The sequence below is a fragment of the Hemicordylus capensis genome, chromosome 17, assembly GCF_027244095.1.
Source record: "Hemicordylus capensis ecotype Gifberg chromosome 17, rHemCap1.1.pri, whole genome shotgun sequence".
Taxonomy (NCBI): domain Eukaryota; kingdom Metazoa; phylum Chordata; class Lepidosauria; order Squamata; family Cordylidae; genus Hemicordylus; species Hemicordylus capensis.
This window is the reverse complement of record NC_069673.1, coordinates 717,130-726,585: the sequence shown is the minus strand read 5'-3', so window position 1 is coordinate 726,585 and position 9,456 is coordinate 717,130. Positions and strand designations below refer to the sequence as shown.

At 50.7% G+C, this 9,456-nt stretch overlaps 1 long non-coding RNA gene and 2 other non-coding genes across 6 annotated transcripts; all 3 read left to right on the top strand.

Annotated features, from left to right (window-relative positions):
* The first annotated feature begins 232 nt into the window (after positions 1-232).
* On the top strand, positions 233-8,852 carry LOC128339107 (uncharacterized). 4 transcript variants are annotated; one of them, XR_008312845.1, is made up of 6 exons: positions 309-529; positions 1,579-1,640; positions 2,671-2,732; positions 4,670-4,840; positions 5,080-5,808; positions 6,739-8,852. It is a non-coding gene; the product is annotated as an uncharacterized LOC128339107 (long non-coding RNA). The 4 variants fall into 4 exon arrangements; XR_008312844.1 differs by having other exon boundaries at positions 5,080-6,832; positions 7,958-8,852; XR_008312843.1 differs by lacking the exon at positions 309-529 and adding an exon at positions 233-302 and having other exon boundaries at positions 5,080-8,852.
* LOC128339135 (small nucleolar RNA SNORA17) lies at positions 1,682-1,814 on the top strand. The gene has a single exon (XR_008312862.1). It is a non-coding gene; the product is annotated as a small nucleolar RNA SNORA17 (small nucleolar RNA).
* On the top strand, positions 2,774-2,906 carry LOC128339134 (small nucleolar RNA SNORA17). The gene has a single exon (XR_008312861.1). It is a non-coding gene; the product is annotated as a small nucleolar RNA SNORA17 (small nucleolar RNA).
* Positions 8,853-9,456: the final 604 nt, after the last annotated feature.

The window sequence follows — 9,456 nt, the reverse complement described above, 5'->3', positions numbered from 1 at the left end:
AGGGCACTGGAGAAGCACAGAGCAGGACTGCTTCGCCTCTTTTGCAAACTTTCTTGTCTCTCTCGCCTTGCCGTCCTGGCGCTCGGGAGCCATTTTTCAAACGAAAGCGGAAGTTTCTTGACCTTCTCAGGCTTCCGTGCAGGCGAAAAAGAATTCTCGGTTCCTCCTAGACAAGCGGTCAGAGGCAGCAGCTCGTTTGTCTCTCGCCTCCTGCCGTCTCTGCGCGTGCGCACTCCTTCTCGCGGCGGTTATATAAGCCGGAGGCGAACGCGGTGGCGCCCTTTTTGGTGCTGAGGGTGGAGGTAGGTAGATAAGCGGGTGAGTTGCGGGGCGGGCGGGCACGCATGCACGTGGACATATGTGTGGGGCAACGCTTCAAGAACAGGCGCGGAGGGAGCCCACGGGGCTGCGTGTAGAGCCTCCACGTGCAGAGGCTGTCTATCTTTGCATGCCTGTTGCAAGGAGGAGGCAATGGCGAGAGATGGAGCGTGGCTTCCTGTCTCGCGGGTGCGCTTCCTTGGGCCGCCTGGTATTATTATTATTATTATTTACATTTTATATCCCGCTCTTCCTCCAAGGAGCCCAGAGCGGTGTACTGCATACTCAGGTTTCTCCTCACAAGAACCCTGTGAAGTAGGTTAGGCTGAGGGAGACGTGACTGGTCCAGAGTCACACAGCTAGTTTCATGGCTGAAGGGGGATTTGAACGCGGGTTTGTATTCAAAGGGGAGAGTCGCCGCCCACATCCCGAAGATACGCCATGGCCCTTAACCTGAAAATCTGAGGACTCCCCCGAGCCTCTCTTGAAGAGAGCTGGTCTTGTGACTTGCCCCCTTAGCTAAGCAGGGTCTGCCCTGGTTGTATTTGAATGGGAGACTGCATGTGAGAGCACTGTCAGGTATTCCCCTGAGGGGATAATGGAGCCGCTCTGGGAAGAGCAGAAGAAGGTCCCAAGTTCCCTCCCTGGCAGCAGCATCTCCAAGAGAGGGCTGGGAGAGACTCCTGCCTCCAACCTTGGAGAAACCGCTGCAAGTCTGTGTAGACAATTCTGAGCTAGATGGATCAATGGTCTGACTCAGTATATGGCAGCTTCCTATGTTCCTATAATAGAGCCAGGCAGCAGGAAGGTTGGCGGTGAAAGTAGAGGAGTAAAGTCGAAGGTGCTCCCACCACCACTACCCTCATCAACTCCAAAATGCAAGACAGAAAATGAGGCTGGGATAGCAAGATGCAGAGGCCTTCCCCCAACACCCACACACACTCTCTCTTTCCCAGACTCACTTTCAGGAGTGTAAATATCACGCAGTCCTAAGAATTGATAGTTGCAACAGGTTGGCACAAAAATTCAACCTAATTTGGATTGAGCTAATATTTCAGAAAGAGAAGCAAACCCCTTGTGAGTCTATGAGACATAAACAAAAGACCCTCGTTTTAGAGCCCACAGTAATAAAACCAGCCACAAAAGGACCAGCCTTTGTGTTTTAGGGGGGGAAATGTCTATCTGCTTGCTTGAGTTGAATTCCTGTATGCTGCAAATGATCTCATTAAAATGAGCTGCTCTTCTTTGCTCCTGTTGCAGGCTGGAGACTAGAACCTGCGTCAGCCTTGCAACTGGAGGCGGCTTCCCCTGCTTGACCCGTGGTGAGTCTGGCCTGCCCGAGTCCCGCCAGTCAGGGCGCTCCCTTGCCCCTCTAGGCGTTGCAAGCACGGATGCTGTGCCGTGTTTGTGTCAGGAGGTGGCAGAGAGAAAGAGGCTATGTCTACGCTCAGTGCTCTGGGTCTGTGAGCACTCAGAATGATTAGTAGCCTGACAGGGGAGCTCTCTGCTCCTCAGCCTTTCAGAAACCCTCTGAATGATGATATAATGTGTAACAGTGGTATTAAAGTTCTTGCTACAGTCCTTCCTCACCAACTGTGAGGGTTCCGTGCAAAGAAGACCACTCAGTTGGCAAAACAGAATCTGAGGGGGGATGGTTTGCCCTTGCTGTGGGCTTCTCGGAGGCCATTGTATGAAAGAGGGTGCTGGATTAGATAGGCTTTGGGCCTGATCCAACAGGCCAATTCTTATGTTCACATCTGGAGACCCAAGGCTGGGAACCACGAATCTAAGCTAATGGCCAAATGAATGACCTTGAGTGGTCAGAGCATTGGACTAGGGCCAGAGAGACCCAAATTCAAATCCCTAACCCAACATAGACGTTCCATCCTTTGCTACACCCTGCTCAAGTGAGGACTTCAGCCTGGAGTGAGTGGCATTTGCCATGCATCCATCACCTCCCACAACATGCAACTGGGCTCGCTCACTTGAGCCATCTTCTGGGCGCCCTACAAGCGGCTTTCAGCTGCAGACCTGCTCCCTGCTAGTGATACGTGGTCTGGATTCTGTGGGTGGGATTTCTGGATTATCCTGCCTCGGGACAGGGAACCCCCTTCCAAACTTGCAGGTCCACACGCATGTTCCTACACCCAGTTAGAACCAAACCTTACCGTGGGAGGGAGGAGGGCTAGTGGGTGGAGCAGGGATGGACGCCACAGTCATAAAACCAGCCACAAAAGGACCCGCTTTTGTGTTAAACAAATAAATAAAAATTCTGCCTACTTGCTCGAGTTGGATTCCTGTATGCCACCAATAGTCTGATTAAAATGAACTGCTGTTTTGGTCCTGTTGCAGACTGGAGACTAGAACCTGCGTCAGCCTTGCAACTGGAGGCGGCTTCCCCTGCTTGACCTGTGGTGAGTCTGGCCTGCCCGAGTCCCGCCAGTCAGGGCGCTCCCTTGCCCCTCTAGGCGTTGCAAGCACGGATGCTGTGCCGTGTTTGTGTCAGGAGGTGGCAGAGAGAAAGAGGCTATGTCTACGCTCAGTGCTCTGGGTCTGTGAGCACTCAGAATGATTAGTAGCCTGACAGGGGAGATCTCTGCTCCTCGAGTGCATGCACGCATTCACACGGTCTTTAATGTCCACTCAGTTAATTTTGGATCCCGCCCAGGCTGAATCAGGAAGGTCCCACTCTGAATGCACATGGTGTGTGCACCCCACCTCAATACTGCTGCCCAGAACAAAACTCATTCCGCACATAGATGAAAAAGATTAGAACACTGCTCCTTGGCCCTTCAGAAACCTGGTTGTAACGACGGTATTGAAGTTCTTGCTATTTCTCAGTGCTTTGCGGGAGGAGTGGAGGTGGAGCAGTTGCTTGGCAAAGGCGGGACCCCAGGGGCTACTGAAACGCCCCCTAGGATTTACACAGGGCCGGTGGGAACTTTTTCACTCTGAGCAACAGGCCTTCCACTACCATATCCCTGGGAAGTCAGCTCCCACATTATTGGGGGCTGCTCGGTTCTCCCAGCACTGACAGCTGCACAAAGCAGCTTCTTCCCAGGTGGAGGGACAGTCTCTGCAACAAAGTCAGCCCCTCCCAGGGCTCTTGTTAGCAGGACACACATCCAGGGCAGCCTCAGAGAGAGAAGGGGATCTGGGTGAAACATCGCCCATTTTGTTTTTAGAAAGCAAGGGGGGCTAAAAAGAAAGATGGTGTTGCCATAGAAATGTGATGCAAATCTGAGATTTGGCAGAAATGTTGTCAGATGTTTATGGTTTTAGAACGCAACATCCCCCCTGCCCCAAACCCAGTGCTTCTCTGAGGCTCACACCGTGGCCACTCCCCTAGCTGTGAGTAAATCCTGAAGGGTTTTTCATCCAGCAGCTGACTGAGGACAGCAGCCCAGAGACAAACGGGAGACTTCATGCTGCAGCCCCACCTTGGAAGAGTGGGGTTTGCTTTGAACAAATCTCTCCCCCTAATATTCGGGGTGGGGGGGTGTTCTTTTTCCATGCCAATTTTGTTTTTACGGTTCTGCCTGTTGGTGGCAGTGGGTGCTAGAGTTAAGCAATTGCTTGCTGGTTTCAATCTGATCTGCATTTTTTGTTCTTGTGCCTTGGCTGCCGCCGCCACCTTAAAAGTATATTTATACTAGTAGGTGAGGCCTGTCATTGACCAGGCAAATTTAATTTGGCATAGATTACACTTAGAGGAAAGCTCTAGAAATTAAATGTATGGAATAGAATTTTTAATTAATGCACTTGCAAAAGGAAAGTCGAAGGGAGGAGAACTGGTCTTGTGGTAGCAAGCACGACTTGTCCCCTTAGCTAAGCAGGGTCCACCCTGGTTGCATATGAATGGGAGACATCTGTGAGCACTGTAAAAGATTCCCCTCTGTGGATGGAGCTGCTCTGGGAAGAGCATAAGGTCCCAAGTTCCCTCCCTGGCAGCATCTCCAAGATAGGGCTGAGGGAGACTCCTGCCTGAAGCCCCAGAGAAGCTACTGCCAGTCTGGGTAGACAATACTGAGCGAAATGGACCAGTATACTGATGGGCTCAGTATATGGCAGCTTCCTGTATTCCTAAAGAACAATTTGAAATTTGTAGGATTTCAAGTTCAAACACTGACTGGCAGAGAGAGGCCAGTGGAGCAGCTCCATTCCTCTGAATTCTGGTGGGCTGGCCACACTTGTTTCCAAAACAGCAAATAAGGAAGGTGGCGTGTACATAGCATCAGGCCCTGAGGGCAGCATGGACCGGCCACGGCCTTGGCATTTCAACAATGGATTCTAGGAACTGTATTTAGAATACAGTCTCATGTTTAACATTCTGGGGTTTTTTTATTTACAGGAAAGTGTTCCTGGACTTCTTTTGGCCGATATCTTGATATATACTGTTGAAAGTCAGGACCACACTCAGCATCAGCACAAATTCCAAGTGGCCCCCGTTATCCGCAGTTTCACCACTTGCAGTTTTGCGTATCTGCAGTTGGACAATATATACCCAGCCTCATTATCCGTGGTAAGCAGTTTCTCATGTCTGCGGTTTTGGGCGTGTGCAATTCTGCCCTAATATGGTCATGCTTTTGCTGCACGTGCTTTTGAGTTGTGGGGGGAGGACAGTGCAGTGCTTTAGTCTGCATTTTTTGAGTTTTTTGTGCTTCTAAAAGCCATCTTAGGTAGCATTTGGGAGCCTTTAGGAGCTGTTGCTAGGGAGCTTTTGGCAGCTTTTTGGAGCCATTTCTGTGGAACTTGTTGCAGGTGGAGGAACTCATCCAAACCCATCAGGAGGAGGAATTGGAGAACATCATCCAGGCAGCTCCTGAGAGTGAGGGAGGAGATGCTCCCCGAACCCTTTACCACGAAGGACTTGTCTGAGATTCTGCAGCTGGGGGCTGCCTTGGCCGACAAGGTCTTCGAAATGGATCCCCAGATGGAGCGCAGCATCCAGTTCAAAAGGCAGTTGGAGGCTGCTTTGCAACCCTATAAGGACACCTACTGGGCTCTGCAAAGCACCCTCACCGGCTACTTGGACCAGGTAGCTACACCCAGCACCACAGCCCTGGAACCATCATCTGAAAGCGACCCGTCCACTTTCTATGGTTTTGAGGAGGACAGTGACAGTGACAATGCCAGAAGCAGGTCTGCCTCTCCAGGGCCACTTGCTGCTACCTGATCTGTGCGCCAAGCTGGAGACTGGAGTGCTGTGAACTCCAGAACCACCACAGTGGAGCGAGTTAATTCCTCCGTCCTAGTTTTGATTTTTGCTGCCTCAGGCCGGAGGGAGCAGGAGTGCTGCAAATCCGAGCAGTGAGGTAACGCCTCTGCTTTAGTTTAGTTAACTTTGTGCTGCCTGTTGGGCCAGCCTTCCAACCAAGCAGGCCAAGGGGCTTGTGCTGCAGAGTGCTGGGCTTCAACAGAGAAGTGAAGAAACTTGAAGATTACGCATTCCTGGAGGAGCGGGAGAGCAGCAGAGCCGAGATGGCCAAGGTACAGTGCTGGGCTCCATCCTTATCTCTGCTTTTACCCTGTCTTCTCTGTGGTTTCCTGAGCTCCACGACCAGAACAGAACCCCCACAAATAGCGAGGGCCACCTGGATCCTGAAACAAAAGCTGCTGACAGCTGGAGCTGGCTGTATGGAGTTTGAGGTGGAGCTGAGTAGGAAAAGCTCTTGCAATCCTAGGCTTCTGTCGAGGGCCCAAATGTTTCCTTCCCACTACTCACTTAAGTGGCGCAGCAGAAAAATGACTTGACTAGCAAGCCAGAGGTTGCCGGTTCAAATCCCCGCTGGTCTGTTTCCCGGACTATGGGAAACTCCTGTATTATCAGGCAGCAGCGATATAGGAAGATGCTGAAAGGCATCATCATCTCAAACTGTGCGGGAGATGGCAATGGTCAACCCCTCCTGTATTCTACCAGAGACAACCACAGGGCTAGTCTGTGGGCACCAGGAGTCAACACCGACTCAACAGCACACTCTACCTTACTCGCTTAGCCACAACTTTCTTCCAGTCAGGCGAAAATAATTGCAGTTTCCCCCGAACTCAGATTTGTCTGAGGCTTTGTTGTAGACTGTCTTGAGCACTTGTTTTGGAAGAGCAATATACAAATATTTAACCTAACATACCAATTGCAAGGATGTATACAAAATATTTAGTTTTGGGAGCAGGCACAGGATGTATCTGAAGTGTTATTTCCAGGGGTGGTGGTTAAAGACATCCTAATGATGAATGGTGAGGAGGAAAAACAGTGGGGGAGATTTTGAATATGGGTGCCTGTCGTCGCCCCCCCCCCCCCCCGCCCTTATGACTCTGGGTAACCGTGAGCTACAAGTTAGGGATCTCTCTGGGTCTATCGTTGCGGCCAGTCACCAGCCCCATTAAGATGTATAGATGACTGCAGTGGGGCTTTAATACCAGGAGGCGGCAGGCGGGAACCAGGCTGTTTAAGAGTCTCTTCCTTCAAGAATATGTGAAAGACGATGCCAGCGGCTGCACAGCAGACAGCAAAGAGGTAGCCAGAATGTTTTAAATAAAAATTGTATTAATGTTTTAATTGTTGTCTCTATTGTATTACTGTTGTGAGCAACCCTGAATAGCACTGTTGACTGGTGGGGCAGGATATAAATATTGTAAATAAGTAAAATTTATTTCATTATAGAGCTGTTCGTGTGGTAGCAAGCATGAACTCCCCTTTGCTAAGCAGGGTTTGCTCTGGTTTGCATTTGAATAGGAGACTGCATGTGTGAGCACTGCAAGGTATTCCCCTGAGGGGATGGGGCCGCTCTGGGAAGAGCATCTGCCTGCTTGCAGAAGGTTCCCAGTTCCCTCCCTGGCAGCATCTCCAGATAGGGTGGAGAGAAACTGCTACCTGCAGCCTTGGAGAAGCTGCTGCCAGTCTGGGTTGACAATACTGAGCTAGATGGACCTGTGGTCTGATTCGGTATAAGGCAGATCCCTATGTTCCTAAAATCTTCGTCTTGGTTCCTGTGGGTTTCAAAACTCCTTTTTCTCTGAGATGCACATATGCTTTGCCTGTAGGTTTCACACCTAGCTGTTTGGCCATCATGAGAAACGAAAGAATCATGGATGTAAATGGAGGAACACTTCGCTCTGCCTTGGTTCTGTCTGTGGCCGTCGTTATTCAAAAAGTGGCTGAGGCTCTCCTCCCATCCATAGAGTCCCTTGCACCTCCGTAATCCTGTTAATTAGGGTCTCCCCCTCTCTTTCCATCTCAGAGGTGACAGACACCGAGAGCCAGATCCCTGTTTGAAATCTATTTTTTAAGACGGGGTTCCCGACCTGTGGTCCTCCAGACATTGAACTACAACTCCCATCACCCCAGCTACAATTTATTTTGACCAGGGATGATGGGAGTTGTAGTTCAGCAACATCTAGAGTACTGCTTGGGAAGAGTTCCTAGCTTAGGTGCTGAAACGCTTAGAGCGCACTCTTGAGAGAGTTCAGAGGTGTTTTGTCCTGGAGAAGGGAACAAAGCACAACACCCCCGCCACCATGCTCTTAAGCTGGAGATTCTGGATCCATCTGTCCTGCAACAGATACTGTATGCATGCAGTAGCCTGCTACTCTGCCCGCCTCTCTTTTCCTGTTACAAACCTGGAATTGATTTAATTCCTAGAGGATGGCAACTGTGACCCTGGCCAGCAGAAGCCCGCCCAAAGGCCAGTGACTGACATCAGAACAAGCCCTCCTGGAGGCTACTGCCAGAGGGGGAGATGGGCACCAGGCCTTCCATGTGAATCAGCTGCTGAAGAGCTCCTCGCTACAAGCACAGACCCCCATGAGAAGAGTCCTTGGAGAAACTGCAAGCCAGAAAGCCTCGCCAGAATCCAGTCATGAACACCAAGACACAGAGGCAACAGTAAATCAGAAGTTAATTGGCTGTGAAATGCATGTTCAGTCTCACACACACAGCAAGTATGTGGAAGGAGCCCACACTTGTGAAAAATCAGCCCAGTGCAAGTAACCCTGGCTGTGGTGCAGCAGTAAATGCGTTGCCAGGGCAGCAGATGGTGCTTGATGAGTGAACTTGGCCTCACTGCATGTGCAAAGTTGGTGGAACCGGCTACTATGAGCCTCGCTATAAGGATGGTACAAGGCAGGGGCTAGAGAGCAGCAGATGCAGTGAGAGAGTCTTCAGCAGAGAAAGTAGCCTTTGACCTCCTCAGAGCAGATGCTGCAGAGGATAGACCTTTCTGAACAGCTGCAGTTGTCTTGCCTGTGGGCACACATTACAGCTAAAACCAGCCCACATTGCAGAGAAGATGGGATGTGGTCTGCTGGAGGTTGAATTTGGCTCAGGCCACTTTATGTCCCCCAGTGACACAGGCAGGCATCTTGGTGCATGATGATCTATCCAGAGAGAAACTGCCGCCAGATTTCATAGAAATGAAGGAGACATTTAAGCAGATTCTGAGAGCCTGTGTGTACATGCTAGATGCTGTTGTGTGTCCACGTAGGTGTAACCTTACACTCTGTGCTGTCTGAATAAACCCCTTTTCTGAGCCCCTCCATCGCGCCTTGGACTGATGTCATTTACAGAGGTGTGCCTCCATCCATAGAAGAGACCAAGGAAGCTCTCCTCAGAGGCGCCCTGGGGTGGATTTGCTTGGCCCGAAGCGGAGAAACTGCCTGGTGGTTTCCAGAAAGGTTGGGATAGGTGGAAGGGAGTCCGGGGGATGAAAACAGCCATGATACTAGCTGGGTGACTGGGCCATTCACTTCTCTCTCAGCCTAGCCTACCTCACAGGGTTGTTGTGAGGAGAAACCTAAGTATGTAGAACACCGCTCTGGGCTCCTTGGAGGAAGAGTGGGATATAAAATGTAAAAATAAAATAAATAAAAATAAATGAATAAAACAGCATCAGAAGGTGCCTAATCCGGGGGGGGGGTCCTCAAACTTGGGGCCCATTGTTGCAGAAGATGATAGGAGTTGTAGTCCAACAACAGGCAGGGAACCAAGTTCAGGAAGACCTGGCTCTGCCTTCTGCTCACAGTTGCTCACTGGGGGACACAGCCCTGCTCACCTGTTTGGCTCCCCACCACCCCACCCCGAGAAGAAAGATTGGAGTGCAATCAAAACAGCAAGGCTGCCACTGTGGCATGCCTCCAGGGAAA